The following is a 17,857-nucleotide window of genomic DNA, read 5'->3' as shown; positions in this document are numbered from 1 at the left end:
TGTAGAACACGTGGCAACTTTCTGATAAATAAATATCTAGGTAAACAGCTATTTAATATTGTTAACCCATCTGGGCAGAAGAGAATCACAGAATTGTTTAGGTTGGAAAAGACCTCTAAAGTCATCATGTCCAACTATCAGCCCAAGTTCAAGTCCACCTCTAAACCATGTCCCCAAGTGCCACATCTACACATCTTTTAAATACCTCCAGGGATGGTGATTCCACTGCTTCCCAGGGCAGCTTGTTCCAGTGCTAGACAACCCTTTCCATAAAAAAAATTTTCCCGTTAACAAATCTACATGTCCTCTGCCACAACTTGAGGCTGTTTTCTCTGCTTCTCACTTTCTGCAAATTGACACTGAAAGCTGTGTTTGAATGGTGGTCTGATAGCACACAGGGAGGTTGCACCATCACTGCAACTGTCCAACTTCTTTGGGCTTCCAGGGAAGGTTTGGATTTCCAGTTCACCTTACCTTAATGTGGAACCCTTTCAATTTTTTTTTTTTTTATGTTACGGGAGAAGGACGATTGGTCTCTTCAGTGGGTGACAGTGTTTTTCAGGATCTCTTTAAAGGAAAATAGTTGAAAATAAGAGAATAGGGAGACCTGCTTTACATTTACAGGAAAGGAGAGTCTTTCCTCATTCCTGAAAAAAACTTTCCTATTATGAGACTTAGGTTTGCTGGTAGCAATCTCCCATATCCAAATTTTCCATATGGGAATTTTCTTGAAAAATTATGTTATGCTTATTGAAAAAGGGGTAGTTTATGTTTCAGTTAAATTGACAGTATCAAGAATAATGAAGTTTTGAAAAATGTGACATCTGCTGTGGTAAATTCTGCAAAATGGAACAGTAGAATAAGATGTGAAGTCATTGCTGTTTTCTGTACATAAATAGGGAGTGATCACAGTTTTATGTCAGTCCAGTTTCACCAACACAGAATTCAAGCAGAGGTAAGATTAGGTCCAAAAACTTAATTGTTTTTTCCTCCTGCTGGCTTATATTCAAACCAACATGGAAGTCGTTGCTTTATCTCTGAACTGATACTACCACGAATGAAAACAGAATCATATCTATAGTCTGTACTCACTTACACTTGTATCCATGCAGTCAGGTTTGTTGGAATTTGTTTTCAGAGCTGAACTTGGCCAGATTTTAAGATGGCATAAATCAGTGCAACACTGTGCTCTGTCTCCAGTTGAGGATCTGCTCCATACAGCTTAAATTAGTCAAGACAGGATACCTAAACTATGTGCTAAGAGGAATAGAAATCTGTTGAAAACTGGAAAAAAATACATGTGTACAAATGACTAAAACCCCTCGCTTAAAGAGAACTGATCACTAGTTTATATGTAAATCTATGTACTTGTAAAATGTCAGGAAAACTTGATGTACTCTCCCTTCGTAATTCAGTTTCAAAGTACTGTCATGACATTCACTCAGTGAAAATGCCGTTTTCCACCAAAGCTTCATGTTTTGTCTTAAACAATATTCAAATCAGATGCAAGAGTTGAAATAATATTGTAAGGCAATGGTTATTTTATCCACATTTTATCTCCTAGCTATAAATTTTATATGTTGGATTATACAACACCCAATAGATCTTAGTATAAGAGACCTCAATAAATCTCAAACCATTCAATACAGAGGAAATTTATTTGTTATTTGTGTCATGTTTTATTAGTGCCCTGCAGTTCAATCTTGACACTGGAGAGATAGCTCCCTTCGCCAACAAGTAAGAAAAAAATCTTTACAGCTTTAATTTATGGTAACAACATATTTATTGTTTTTTTACTATGCATCTTAATTCACAGATTCAGGTATTCCAGCATATTTGTCTGAACATACCTCTTCAAATTCTGTGACATACTTATATTTTATGCCACTGATATAGGCTTCATAAATCAACAGCATTTAACTAGACTAGGCATGGAAAAAATAGCATTCAAAAGATTTTATTTTCCCACATTGGAAGTAAAAGCCACACAGTAACGAGATGGATGGGTAAATAGACAGAAATTCCCTTTGCTTTTCAATCTCTGGATATCACATCTGTGCGGTACATTGTGCCAAACGCTACTACTGTTTCTGCTGCTGTTGTGTCTCAAAATTGCTTTGTAATTCATGAGCTATGTAGTCATCTCTAGCTCTTGGAATAAAAAGGTAGATTCAGTCTCTTGATATCTATAATGGATATGAGAGTATTCATTTCCTTATTCTTGCTCTATAATGGATGCATGGAAAAGAAACCTGGCTTCTAGCTTGTGAAAATAACTCGGTATCTCACCATTGTCATGTGAACAGAACGCTACAGAGTAGGGCTGGGAGGACATAGATGTGGAATACATTTCTAGATTTGAAAAGGGGAGAAGAACCAAACAGTACTTGCAGCCTTTGTAACGAACAGGGTGGTGATATGTAAGTAAATTTGTGTTGACAATGGGTAAACAACAAAAACCAGGCCAGCAACTGGTCCTGCCCGCCCTTCTGGCCCCTCTGACCAGCGCCATGGTTGTAAGGCAAATTCCTCCATTTAAGATGTCCAAATTCTAAGCTGTAAAAGTCTTTGATACAGGGATGTTATCCCCATCATGTGAGGATGTGTTGCCGGTTTCATGCAGTATTAACAGAAGAAATTGCTGTCATAATAATAAGACATTCAGACTCCTTCTAAACTATGTGGACAATTAGTTTTTTTTCTTCTTGCTTCCTATGGAGGAAAACCATGGTCTGAATGCAAGATTATCATCTTACCTACCTAGGTCTTACCTACCTTCAGCTCTGACTTTCACCATGGGCTTGGGAAAGTCCCCTCACCTCACAATGATGTGGGGATCATAATGCTGAGCTCACCTTTCAGAAGCAAACTCTTCCTTCTGGAAAGGGAAGTCCTGAGGAATGACCCATGTTGTTACCAGGATAACTGGGTCATGTGGCCAAAAGATCACTGTGTTTGTAGTTTTCAGTTATTTCAAATTTAGAGAGAATATTACAACCAAGTTCCAAACTCACTTCAACAGCATCTTTCCATTTTGACTTCACAAAATCCGGTGCTGTGTCAATTATGCTGAATGTCATTATTTCTAGTAGGAAGCTTTGAAGATGTTTTTACAAAGTTTTTTGAAGTTTTACTTTGCAATGACCTCTGATTTTTTGAAATGTGCTTTGAAATGTATGTCGAAAATTACACTATTGATTTAGCATTGAATTGAAAAGTTTTGAAAATTGCAGTTGAAAGGAACAATGAGGAAAATGCTAATATTTTGCCCCCATTTGGAAGGGGAAAATATAATCAACACACAAGACAGAAAAATCTTGTTTTCAAGAACTCGTACAAATATCCATTTTCTTTTCATATTGGTTCTCTCTGTATCTCTTAGGTATTTTTATTTCAGGGATGTGGTGTTTGCCTCACTGCAAAGGATTCTAACACACCAGGATAGCAGAACATGTTAAGAATATAATCTCACACAGCATGTGACAATGTTTTCAGTGAAACTCCATCTATCATTGGGAGAGAACCATCTGACCAAAAGTTAATTTCAGACCTCTGTGCCCAGGGCCAAATACTGAGAGGTGTTGGGGGTGCTGCTGGCATTTGTGGCCATGGCCACCAAAGTCACCGCACTCACTGACTGTACACCGTGCCTCCAAGTCTGGCCCTGAGCTCTGATCTGGAGATAAATTCTGTCCACAGATCTTTATTGCAGTATAGGTGTAGCTTAATCTCTTCATCTCTTCAGCTCATTCCATCAACAGTACTGAAAATAACATAAAATAAAATCTGAGCTCTAACACAGGAAAATAGCTTCTCCAGCCGGGCTGGACTGGCTGATCATTTGAGTTACTTGGCCTGAGTTATAGAAATACTAACTGACAGGCAATAGATCTCTTCTGAATACTTCCCCTATTGTAGTTCTAATAGCAGCTCTTTGGTTGTTTTGGGTTTTTTTTCAGTTTATATGTGATTATTTTCTGTTAAAATGCAAACTTTTCATGTTTGCACTACAAATAGAACTTCGAAAAGCTTGTTTCAGTTCATGTTTATAACTCTGCTTTTCTTTACCCTGCATACTTCATGTTTTGTTTAAGGTTGAACACCGAAAACAACATTATTAGTCTGGTAAACTTGTCGCTCCATTTCCAAGGGTGATGTTTGACCTCCAAGAGCCTCCTTTGTACCCCTATCAACAAGCTTTGTTATCAAAAAAATACCATGGACCTCCATCCCAGAAAAATGCTGACAGTCAGACAGGAGAAAATTTTGTCTTGATAGTTGTTGTTGTATTCTACAGGACATAAAGTCATCTTGCATACAATTTTCTGCCTCTCTTTCCTGCAAAAGTTGGGAACTGACACTAGTCCCTCAGTGTTGGGAGCACAGGAGATGAGGAAGGAACATGCTGTTTTGCAGTGCATGAGGGCTCCTGTTTTCTGCCAGACTGCTCTGTCTTGTCTGTGTTTTGGTTTCCAGTAGCTTTCCCCACAGAGCTCCATCTTCTCTTTGCATCTCTACACATGCCGCTGTGACCTTGTTTTTTTTTCTATTCTAACATCTTGAGTACTGTTTTCTTACCTGTTTCCTGTGTTTCTCCCAGATAATTTTCTTCTCTGATTCCTTTTCAGAACATTTGAAAGACATTTTAAGAGGTTTCCCATGTTTTCTTTGTTTTCTTTCCACTTTTCTCTTTTCCAAGACCTTGTTTCAAAGAGGGGTCCTGATCGTGGCAGCTCTTGTGCATCTGTGGAAGTCACTTGAAGCCCAATGGATATGTGCCTGTGTACTGCCTTAATCACTCACTCTCCTCTGCTTTTCATTTTGTTACATTTTCTATTGTTCGTCTTGTGAGCAATCTTTTTAAGGGAAAAAAATGTAGTGACTTGAATTGGGCTTATGGATTCCTACATTTCTTTCTTGTTCTGTTAGGCCAGAGAGCAAACTTAAGCATCAGGTTGTGGGGTTTGAGTGCCTCCTGTTTTTGGCTGAGGTAGTTAAGTGGAAGGACCTGATCAGCAATCAGTGCTCTTAGTGAGACACAGACAAACTGAATGCACAGATAACTACACACGGAGCTCTTTAATTTTTGGGTCAGGGGCTCAAATCCATTCACCCTGCCATCTGCTAAAACTCATTACTGTCTACTTTGGGCTTATTTTAAATTAGCAAGAGTGAGCAGGGGATAGAGGAACGGAGTTTAGAGGGGGAAATAAAAGATCAGGGGATCATATTCTATCACTTCACATACAACCCCTTTTCCTTCTGTTGAGAGAATTTACATTCTTGTCAGCAGCCTCAGCTAAGGAGGCAAAACTGTGGAGATCAAGGTGCACACCAAGTCCTTACAGCCCTGCAAAGAGGAGCTGCTGAGGCAGTGCTCAAACACCTGATGAGGCCCCAAGGACCAGCTTTTCCTGGCACAGGCTGGTTGGATGCTGGTGGGCTTCAGGCTGCAGGACTGTCAGGGTTCTGCATTTTAAAACTCATTTTAAAACATGCTTTGATGCTTTATCTGTCTCATCAGAGCAATTAGCTCCTGGATGCTCTCCATACAACAAAGAAAATTAATTAGGAAGAGTCAGACGCTGTGATACAGAGTGGCGTTTGGGAGATCGCAGTGTCTCGGGTGGGTTTTGGTGTTGCAGCAGCTGAACTGGAGACTTTTGTCATGTGCATCAGGGTAAAGCTGGACAGGGAGATTTTACTGAAAGAGAGAAAGTCACCTTATAAAAGCTCTGCATTTTCACCCTAAATGCTAAGTGTTGTTTTTCTCTGAGCAGACACATGAAGGGTATCTGTGTGGGGCAAGCAGCCACCTTGAGACCCTCTCATGAATGTTACCATCCATGAAAAACAAGGAAAAGACCATACCTGCGTGTTTTCAGTTCCTAGACATATCCTAGCTGCAAATCAAAGTGGAGTAGCTCTGCTCTTGCTTCCCCCATTATATTTCTAAATGGATTTTCCCTGTAAGGCACTGAGATGATAAACTTTGATCATAATCATCTGACTTTGAAACCACCAGATACCAAGTGCCGTTTCTCTTCTGCGATGTATACAATCTATTGACATGAAAAGAGTGCATTTAATGTGATTGAGAGGAGCAGAAGTTTGATCCCAAGAATTTGAAGTCAGAGCCTCCTGTTTGTAAAACTTTAAGTTACAATAGTATTTTCCACATGCCTGACAGATAAATGGAGAATTTTTCTTTTTTCCTATTTTGGCTAAATTTTATTTTTAGGGGGGGCTGTTCTTTGGCTGATTTTTTTCCTGAATCCCCCAAATTGGTGCAGATTTCTTCAACCTCCAAACTGAACCATGGAATTCCAAACCAGGTTGCACCCCTGTTCTGGCAGCAGCTGAGGGAACAGGACTGTTGGAGAAGCTCTGGATGGCAGGGACATTCCTTGGAGAATCTGTAGTCCTGCATTGCAGTCAGGCAGAAATGGGAGCCTGACTGACAGCAGACAAGGCAGACAGAGCTACAGCTTTGCAGGGAACAGTGTGTCCTGGGAAATGGAATTCAGGTGACAAAGTGGGAAATGGTTCAAAAAAGTATCATGAGAGGAGACAGCTCGTGTGTAGCAGAGGTTGCTCCTCTAAGTATTCTCATTAACTTCAAAGGAAAGGCAGCCAAATATGATAAAGACAGGCAACTAATGTTCATAATACAATTTTAAAAAGTTTTCTCAAGGATTGAAGGAGCTCTTTTAATGCATAACCAAATTTCTTGTTGAGTGGATGTGAGCTGCACACTAATTTTCTCCCAAGAGAGTCAGAGTATTTTTTAAAACTATACTCCAGTAGTATTTCATCTGGAATATTTCATTGTTCTCTTACTGAAGACGAGGGAAAAATTGTGAAACAGTGAAACTTTGGAAGTTAAGACAAAGGGGCAAAATACATGGAGGGCTGAAAGATTTATCAAGTTGCATGTTGCAATTTTCCCTAAGAAGCATAGGCAAAAGTGAAATGAAGGGAAAAAAAGAGCTGTGAACCATGATGAAGATGATTAAAGAGGGTACAGAGTAGCTGTCAAAGCAAATATCAAGCAACATTAATAACTTCATAGCAAATCAGAAGACTGTCTCCTGCCTTCCCAAGAAACAAGAGCTTTTGCTGCTGCACAGGGTGAATGGAACTAATCCCAGGTGCAGGTACTAGTCTTTGTCTGTCAGAGGTGCTCCAGTGTCAATCTGGAGCAGAACAAGGGATTTTAATGGGGTTAATAGGGCTACAAGCTACCAACTGAGAAAAAAAATGGTTCCAAGATTTCAAGAACCTACAGCTACCCTGGAAAAACTGTCTTCCATGGGGAATTCATACCTTCAGAGAAATGAAAAAACATATTTTCTTAATGCCCTTTCTTGTGTATAAAGGAGATGAATTTTTCTGTGTAGAGAAAAAGAAAACGAGTGTTTGCTGCAAAGGGCTCATTTTTTTAGTCAAATGGTTGACATTTTTCTTTTCCTAAAAGCACAGCAAACTTTCATCTTATGCAAATTCACAAAAAATTATGCTTTTGACCACAGAGTGGAATTTTGCCCATCTTTGCCTTCAATCTAAGGAAATATCTCTTTTCAGAGACACAGAGAGGAGTTTATGAGAGATCTGTTGGTGTGGCTGTAGCTCCCTGGTTGGTATTTTAGGAAAATTTTCTTTTCATCAGATTTGCTATGTCCAACTGATTCCTGCGTGAGGGTTACGAAAACCTTCAATATCAGACATGAGCGAGTAAAATAGCTTCCTTACTGGAATCAAGCAAATTATCTTAAACATTTTGGTGCCAGCATGGTGTAATCAGTTTATAAATGGACACAACAGACACTCCTGAAAGCTTGTATTTTCTGTGTCTACAACTGGAAGCCAAAACTACTCTGAGGTGTGTCAGGTTCTTTACTGCACACAGTTTGAACTTCTTACACCTTGTAAAGTCTCCCAGGAGGTTATGGTTTGATATCACATGTGGTATGAAACTGTAATCCCTCTGCAGCACCCGTTAGGAAGGAGTACACTGAAACAGCTCCTGTGAATATTAAAAAATTAACCAAAAGGAAGCTATTACTGACAGTAATGATGCCTGTTTTTAATCTCCTCATATTAGAGAAATTTTGTCTGACTCAGGTCAACCTGGAATTATTCCAGTTTTGTCCCCACTTGAGATTAACGAGTGCATCTGTTCACTTGTTTAAATATCTCCCTACTCTGCCCTGGACATTCCTCTTTTGTCTCTTTTTAAATAAAATGATTGACATAGAGATGCCTGAAGACAACATTAGCAAACCTTTCTGTAATTTTATGAAGTTCCACAAAGCTAACAAGAGTAGAATTTTGTCGCTTTCTCCTGGAAAACACAACCCACATTCTTATTTCCCAGCCACAATTAAGTTTTTCAGATCACAGCTCTGCTATTCTGTTCTTCTTGCCTCTGCTTCTTGTGTATAATTTCAGAGCTAAACACTAATTTCACATTTAAAGCTGTTTCTGAGTTTTCAATACAGATATAAAGACAAGAAGGAAATTCAAGCTATTATGCCTACACTATGGAATACATACTGTGTACTTCCAAAATACGAGGTTCCTAAATAGCCCTTCCCCTTCCCTTGAGCTGACCAGTGAGTCTATTGATGTAATGATCAAATACAAGTCTTACTCTTTCTTTCTGTACTTTTTGATGAAGTACATCATTCTAAAAGAAGTAAAAGAGGATTTGCTTTGTTTTTTTTATTTTATTTAATGCATTCCTTCACTCTCTTCACTAATCATGATAAAATTTGTGGGAGTTCCTGGTAAAATCAGACATATTTGAGTTATCTACTGGTAACAAATGAGCCTGTACAGGTTGTCCTGCTTTGCAAAAAGGAGGTTTTACAGTTTCCCAGCATGTCGTTGCTTTGAGTAGCTCACCCTCTCTCTATCTGTGTATAATGATTACTTAGACATGATAAGGGTGGTGAAAGGGGAGGATGTTCTTCATTAGAACAAAAAGCTGGTAATAGCAGAGGAAAAGGGACTATCTGAGATAAAAGCCTGGCTACATGAAAGATCAGATGGGTTACTCATATGTAATTACTCACTTGAGTCCATATGGCCATGGTGTATTATACCATTCCCACTCAGCAGGCTAGTGGCATTTTGTTGGTGTCTTTCCTGTTTTTAACCATATCTGTCTCATCAATCCAATGACTTGATACTTTACTCCTAGAATTAATATTTTTAGTGTTATAAATATCTTGTTCTGCATTCTGAGCCAGCCCAGCATTTCAATTGCTGCAATGGAAATAAGGAGTAAAGGAGCCCAAAGGACTTTTTGTAAGTGATACAGAATTTTTGCTTGATGATAGGTCATGCATCCCGCTGCAAATGAGATCTGGGAGCTTATGATAAAATTTCCAAATGGTACTTGCAGTGCTTTGTTCCCAAGGGACAAAGAATATCCAAAAATGTAATGCTAGTGATACTTATTTAGAAGTATTTCAGCAGATCAGTCCTGTTAACTCCTCTGTCCTTTAGGTTCCCAAGAGTTAGATCACATTTGAACATGGGACTTGACATTCTGAGTCTTTCAGGCAGAAACTGTCTGTTTTCTTTTCCTAACTGGAATCAAGCAATTGGAAATTGCTTTCTTGTTCCAGGTGTGTGTGCATGTAAGTAAGTGTGGGAAAGTAAGAGTTTTAACACAAAATTAACCTCTTTCTCAGATTTAAAATTTTTTCTAAACTTTTTTCTTTAATGGCATAATTAAGTACTTGAATATGTTGGATTTGAGGAACCCTGGCATTCCTTCGTGCCAGCTTGGCTTTGCCAGAGGAAAGTTTCCCTGCACTTAACATGTGAGAGACTGAAGTACAATAAATTCATGAAGTTTCCAGAATGGAAATAAAAGGCTTTGAAGAAAAATGGAAGAGTTTCAGGAGCACTTCAACAATTTGCAGAGTCATACAGGAAGCCATCAGCTCATGAAATAGAATTTCTCAGCCAATATATCTTCTCAAAATAACTGAGTATTAGAATGTCAATAGCACGTGCAACCTGTCTAGCCATGCTGCTTCCCTTTATTGATTCGTCAAGAAAACATGCTAAGTGGACAAGAGAGCTCAGAAAGGACAATGCATGCACACATGTGTCTGGTGCACTTTCCTCTGAGTATATGTGCACACATCTGCTGAGTCTCTAAAGAAAACTGTCTCAGACTGGTTGAAAGGTTTTTGTTGGCATTTGTGTGAGTTTGGCTGCATGAATGTGATCTTCATAATGTAGTCTCAGTTTTTTCAATAGTTTAAACAATGGAAAGGAAATTTTTTCAAGATGCCAAAAAAAGCTTTCTAAATTTTTAACGCCACAATAAGAAAATGCTTCCCATTCTTTTTGCTAACATCATCCCTCTGTGTGGAAACCATGGTCTCCAACAGGCAAGTGCAGTAACTAACCATGGTCTTGCAATCATGTGGGAAAATACATATAAGGAATTTCTAGACAAAGAAAGCTACTATTCTTGGCATTCTTTCCCCATCCCAAGGCTGCCATACTCCTGCCTGTGTTTTATGCTTTAAGCAAGTGCTGTAAAGTTAAGATGGAGATGAAGACATTCATTTGTGAGCTTGGCCACAGACTTCAGCAAGACTCAGAGCAGGCAATTGCTCAAAACAGAAAATGCATAGAAAATGACTTATTTTGTGAGAAAAAAGATGCAGAACATGCAAATTCCTTAATTGCTATTCAGACTAGAGGGGGGAAGAGTATTATTCACACTGTCAGTCAGCTTTAGAATAATTAATACAAACAAAAGTTTGGGGATCAGGAAAAATACACATAGGTCTCTTGTTTCGGGAGGGATTATTCCTGAATGTGCTGCTAATCTGACTAATACATTTATGTTACACTTTGGGGGTAAAGGGGATTAGGTGGGAGGAATTAAAAAGATTTGATATGGATACCATATTTGGTAGAACTTCTAATAAGATTACTTAAAAAAAAAATAGGCAAAGCTGCCTTATGCATTGGCTTGACTTAGAACAGAAACTCTAATGAGATCATGAATTCTGTCTCCAGTAGGGAGAATGATGCCAATGTAGAACTGTGATAATAAAATTCATTGGACTCTGATTAACTCTGATTGTAGCAGTACCCAAATTGGCACTTAGAATTTCATGTCTCTTGGAGGTCACAAGGAAACTGTGGAAATAGAACAGGGAGTCAGTTCTGTACCAATGTTGATGCATATTTATTTTCCACCACGCTAAATTTCATGGATGAAGTTTTATTTTCCTATTTCTTAAAAGGAGATTTTATGGAGGGTTTTTTCCAAATGAACTTGGAGTTGAATCAATGGTCTACCCCTTCTGTTCATATGATTTCAGATGCCTAAAGCCACAGGATATGAGGTGAGTTATTAGGTATGCCTTTCCAAAGAGGAAATGGTGAGACAGAAATGACCTGCCTGAAGTTACAGTTTATAGATTAGAAAAAGGCACAAACAATTAAAAGACGGAGACATTTACAGCAAATTACTTGCAATCAAGCTGCAGCTAAATGAGCTTCTTGATGAGGAAACCAAATTTATGTTGTTTAGAACCACAAAGAAATGTTCACAAAACAAACAAAAAAACGCTGAAGGTGAGTAAAGTGTTAGCACAGTTGGATACGGATGTGTTGATAAGAGAAATTATGGGTGCAATTAAAGGTCTGGTCTTGGAAAAGAAAAATAATGGTATTAGCTACAAAGAGCCTTCCTGTCAAATCCAGTGAGACAAAACCTTAAGAGGTGTAGGATGGGTTGGTTTTCCCCTCTCTGTTTTCATGTGCGGCTAGCAACCTCAATAATCAGTTTAAACTCAAATAAAGCAAAATGTGGCAGTTCAAATCAAAAAATATATTCTAAAAAAAAATCATGTATTTAAAGAAAAGAGTGAGTGCCAGGGGCAGGAGTGAATACATTTAACACTAGAATTAAACATTTTGTTCTCTCCCACCATAAAAATGTGAATTACCTCTTTGGCAGTTCTTTGAAAAGAACTTTGTGAAGTTATGTATATTCAGCGAGGAAGACAGAAAGTAACACAAAAGCCCTGAAGGCATGTGAAGCCTTCAGTGTGAAGCACCACATTTTTCTCTTTGTTGCTCTATATACATTTTGCATTCAGTGTAGTATTCATCAGTTTCACTGAATGCTAGCCATTGTCTACTATATTTATCTGAAAGGAGTGACTTTAAAGACTTTGTAATTATGAAAAGGCAACGAGCAAAGCTATCCTTCTCCCTACTTATTGCCTTGGAATGGTAGGCATAACACAGTAGACAAAAGGAAGGTATAATAGGGCTTCTTATTGGCACTCAGAAAGCACAAGTATACGTAGAAGGAGATAATACTCTGCTGGCATTTTTCCTTCTCTTGATTCCTCCTGTCCTTTCATGCAAAAAGTTTTGTGTGAACAGAACCCTTTGGAAATAGGCAGGTGGAGAATAAGAGTGAAAAATTTGCAGTGGTGAGCTAGATGAACTGAGATTTCCAAGTATGAAAATTTGACAAAAAAATTAAAGTGACTTTCTCTGTCATGTTAGAACAGTAAATCAGAAGTCCAAACTTCTAAGTTCCATAATATTTTGTAGCACTAAAGAACTAATAATACTATATACATATACAGTTTTCTGCTCAGTTGAAAATATTCATCAATCGGGAAAGTTCTATAATATTGAAAGAGAGAGACTACAATTTGTGGGCCATTCATTAAAAAATTAGGAATACATTTTTCCAATGATATTGCATAAAGTGATACTTACCTGCTTGGTTAAGTTTTGAATTTTGAAAATTCAAGATAGGTTTTGTAGAGGTACAGCCTTCATTTTGTTGGTGAAACAAGAACGGACTTTGTGAGGACTTTCTTTGTTACCAAGTGCCTCTTCTCAGTTTGCATAATCAAAGATATTATTATACTGCTTATAAAAATGTGACTCATCGAAAGCAGATTGAGGTCTGGTTTGTAATCAAGAGCTTTATGCTTCATCTGGTCTTAGTACTGTTGTGAAATGTGATTTGGATTCAGGTGAATACCCCTAATATGCATTATTTATTTTTACATTACATGATAACCTGTATGCTTAGAGGTATGGAGAATGAGAACACTCTTCAACTGTACCTAGTTTTATCGCCATTAACTCTACCTTTATAAAATCTTTAATTCTGTCTTCTCAACTTGATGTGGATGTGATGAAAAGAAGGAAGATAAGTTTGGGAGAACCTGCTTGTATTTTTTATCAGGATCATAAGGGTGGCACCATCTATTTTGAGGGATTGCTGGCAAGATGTGAGATTAGGAACTCAATTTTCATTACTTGTGATTTGGGCATTATTTTGAACTCACCAGACATGAAGGGTTGGATTATCAGACAGGTGAGTAATGTGAAAAATCTAATGACTTGGAACTGCTGAAGGGAAAATTTGTCTCCTCATTTTTATACCAACTCTTAAAGAAAGTAAAGATGTCTTTGGTTTACTGTGGGGAGATTTTAAGAGTCAGGTACTGACTCTGAGGCAGAGGCCTGGCAAGAGTGGGGAAGGTTCAGTGTGGTCTAAATGAAGAGAACTGTCAGTGTCCTTCTGAGAGGACATTTACCTTAGCCCAGTTTATCCTTTCCACTGCTCAGCAGGAAGGCAACCCAGAAACACTTGAGAAACAGAGCAAGAGAGGAGATGGCTGGATACAACAGTGTGTCTCCTACAATTTTTTGTCCCCTACAGCTTTTTCTCCTCTTTTAATTTCTGTTGGGCTTCCCCCAGTTGGGTCTGTCCTGGGCAGCAAACTTTGTCCTCAAGGCACCAAGAGGCAGGCAGGGACTAAATGTGGGGCACCTTCAGGACTTTAATCTTAATCATATTTGTGCAGTAGCATTAAAACCAGTGACTGAACATAAAACTTGTTATCACATGGAAGTATCTATATCAGAAGCTGTTCAGTTCATTTGATTCTGTCCTTCTCTGAAGCTAACATGGAAATAACCCCACTGAATCATGTTGACTGTGTTCTTTAGAAATAATAGTAATGTCATTTCATACTGGCCAACTGCATTTCTCTGGAATGAACAGGTGGGACAGCAAACTTAAGAGCATTCTCCAGTTTCTCTGGTGTAGACACTAAACTTGGTCTTTAGACAACCAGAGATTTGGCATGAAATGGAAAAATAAATCCACTAAACATATTTTCATTGCAAAGAGTACAAAACCCATGGTATTTCAAATAGGATTTAGATTCCCTGCCTCTTCTCCCCCTCAAATGTACAACACAAGTTTATTTTATTTCCAAGGATAGGCAACATTCCTGTAAAGGCTTTGACTCTGATTCACAGCCTTTTCCGGGTTTGCCCTGAACCTGGATAAAGAGTTTTATTTTTCCAGTCTACATTCAAGGCCCATTCTGTTCTTAAAACTTAATTGCAAATATATCTGTTCAGCTGTAAATAGTTTTAAAATTGTGCAACAGGCTTTTTTCTTCCTACAGTCATGCTTCATCACTTTACAGCTGGAGCTGTGGTTGCCCTTCAAGAACCAATCTCTCTCCCTCTTTTGCCAGGGAGACCCTTTGACCCAGAGGGTAACGAAAAATAAGCCAAGGAAAACAAACAAATCTGCTACTTAGCCATGCTCTTAAAATGTCATGATACACAATGCCTCCAACATGAGCTTAGAACACCAGGTCAGAAGCTTAACTCCTCTGTCAACAAGATACATTGAAAATACCCCCATCATTCTGCCATAAGTCATTTTTGTGTCTGAAACCTCAAGAGTCCCATTGAGCTTGTGGTGTTTGCACTCTGATCAGCTTCATTTGTAAAACAAAGGAAAAACTTGCTCAGTAGAGCTCTTTATAATGACTTAATCCATCCCCAAAACCTTCTATGTAGGTTTCTATGGATGTAAACTCTGGAATGCAGTCCTAACTTCATCTTTCAGTAGTTTCCCACTGAAGGCACCAGAATAGCAGCACGTAGAAAGAATTTGTCAGTCTGGAGTCCAGATACTACAGACACAAGGTTCTGTGGTAGGAACTAAAGTCTCACTGGAGAATTTGCCTGTGGGAAGTTTTACTCCCCTCAGGCCACTTCTTGCAGCAGCTGTTCATTAACCTCAGCTAAAGCATAACCCTCTTTTCTTGCAAGGGCCAGGCCAAGGCGGGAAAAGAGAAACCATCAGCTATGATCTGGAACAGAGTCATCATTTGGAATTTCTTTTCAGCTTCCTTCTGCAGATGATCACCCTCTGCTTTTCACATCTTTTCCATAGAAGTTCCAGCAACAATGCAAGAATTCTCATGCAACTATCTGCACTGGGGATAAATTTAGATTTATTTATACTGAGCAATACTTACCAATCAAGTCACTAAATGAAGGCATGTGATCCCTCATTTTCTAATGCACAATTCTTTGTTTCCTTTCCTTATTTATATTCTGAGGGAAAAAGGCTATGTTTGTATTTTTGTGCCAACCTGGAGAAACATTGTTTGCTCTAGTTTGTATCGTCAAGTAGAATTTGGAGGTAAAAGCTAAAAAGCTTCTCAATAATCATTTGGTGATTGGGTAGTTTACCGGCCTCTTGGTTCCTCTTTGCTTTGTCCTGATGCTGTTTTCTTTCTGTTTTCTGATGTTTCTCACCCCTCATGTGTGTCACTTTCACTCCACCTCTCCCCAGCTATCAGGACGTTTAGCCTGATCTTGTAAGGGAACGAGCACACTCAGCTGTACTTTTGTCCTCTTCTTTTCCTCACCAAGCAACCTGCAAAACCTGTGGCAAAATTCAATTCAGTTTCACAGATGAGAAAAGACCTTGGAACATTTTCTAAGTTCTGTGCAAATAGGGTGCAAGAAAATAAGAGTCTCTCTCTGAAGAGACAACTAAAAAAGGCACATCCTTTGTTTGACACCTGGGAATCTGCACAGAGGGCAGACAAGGCTTTTTTTTTGTTCTGCTGTGTGCAGAGGAGCCACGTGTTCCTTCAACTTTGTATAGACTATGTAGTTGCTTGCTTTTGGACTTTGTCATGTTTCAGCTGATGAAATGGTGATAGGAGACAGGTCTTCATATCTCTGAAAGTGTACATAAGGTCTTCATTGAGCGTGTGTGTCTGCTTCCCAAGTGCAAGATGTTTAAGCCGAAGTTTGATGCATCCTCTGTCATGACTACAGAGAAAAAAAACATCAAAACCACTCAGTACAAATCCCAGAGAAAAAGGAACACACACAATAGGAGGATGTGCATTATTAAAGGCAGTGATCTGCAGTCTGGATACTTCAGGGGTCAGATTGGTTTTGTATACACTACCCAACAGATTTATCAAGAAATCTTGGAGGGAAAAAGTCTAAAAAAATAAGTTCTTTGGGGACATCAATAGAATATAATACCATCTTAATTTATTAAGGAAGTGGATGAATTCTGATCATAGCAGGTTTATCACATAAACATACTGGGAGTGGATATCTCTCCTGCTTTGAGTCTTCCCTAGGTATGTCTATGAGGAAGAAAAGAGAAGGGTTTCCCTGGGGATCTGCTTTCTTTTCTTCCTCACTGCGGTTCTGCAGAGTACAAAACCAGGTGCACACACTGCTAGAATGCTGAAGAAGTGTGTCACCTCAGGTACCTGCTCCTCCTCCCTTCAGGCTTGTGGTGAGAGGGCTTGATTGTCAAATATTGGATTGTTATTGAAGGCAACACAACATTGGGACATTTACTGTGGACCAACTTACAGCTTGGACCAGTTATATATGAATTAAAACTGAATTCTATCCTTGCCTGAGATTTTGTACACTTTTATGATATGTGCCTGCTTGTGTTGTGTTTTTCTTTCTTTTCTTTCTCTTCAAACATTCCCCAGAGTTTGGGTAAAAAAATCATTCTAATATTACTAATACTACTACTAATAATCTTACTACTAATATTGCTACTGCTATTCCAGCCTCATCACAGACATGTAGGATCAACCGTGCAAGCCTTAAATTCTGTGTTCTTATCAGTTTTGCTTCGTCATAATACATAGTCTTCCCAAAAAGTCCAGAATAGAAGATGTTGGATATTTTGAGCAAATATAGTGTAATGATGAGTATAAAGAGATACAGATGTAGGACAAATTCTACCTCATGGGCAAACAAGCCATGAAGTATGATACTCTGATTGAAGAATGACTTAATGTGACAATGCCAAATATTTGCCTTATGCTATATTCAGTAATGAGGTTTTCACATGTTAAGATGCTAATTGAAAAGGAAAAATGCATCTTTGAAGGACATTAAGAAAGGCTTAGGAAAAAGTCAGAACTGGAGAATGAACATGGTACAATAGTGTTTTCAAATTAGAAAGGCATGATCAGATCCAAAATACACCACTGCTCAAGATTTAGGAATACTACTGTTCCAAACATCTAAATTAGTCCTGAATTATAATAAAGGGCTTTATGATCTAGACAGAGCCACGGTAAAACAAGCTGCTGTCATATGTGACTAGGGAGGTACTTTTTCTCTTTTTTTTGGCAAGTTGTTGAGTTGAAACTGAGGGAAATCCCATCTGAAATTTTCTGTAAGGACAATCAAAGCTTATGAAAGCCTATGTCAGGAGAAGGGCTTAACACTGTGTGCTTGAACATGTATCAGGAGTTAACTGTGACTGTTGCATCCTTCGTTCCAGCAGCTCCATTCAGCCACTCTAGGGAGTGGTTTTGTGCTTGTATAATTCTCCATCTCATTTAGAGTGGAGCACAAGCTGTTGAAGTGTAATGTCGAATTTGCTCTTTCTTGTGTATTTATGTATGTAAGGCAGATTCATTATGCAGCTGCTCTAAACCTTAAAACAGCTAATGGATTTATCAGCATTTTG

The sequence above is a fragment of the Catharus ustulatus genome, chromosome 2, assembly GCF_009819885.2.
Source record: "Catharus ustulatus isolate bCatUst1 chromosome 2, bCatUst1.pri.v2, whole genome shotgun sequence".
In the NCBI taxonomy this organism is placed as follows: Eukaryota; Metazoa; Chordata; class Aves; order Passeriformes; family Turdidae; genus Catharus; species Catharus ustulatus.
This window is presented reverse-complemented; position numbering follows the sequence as displayed.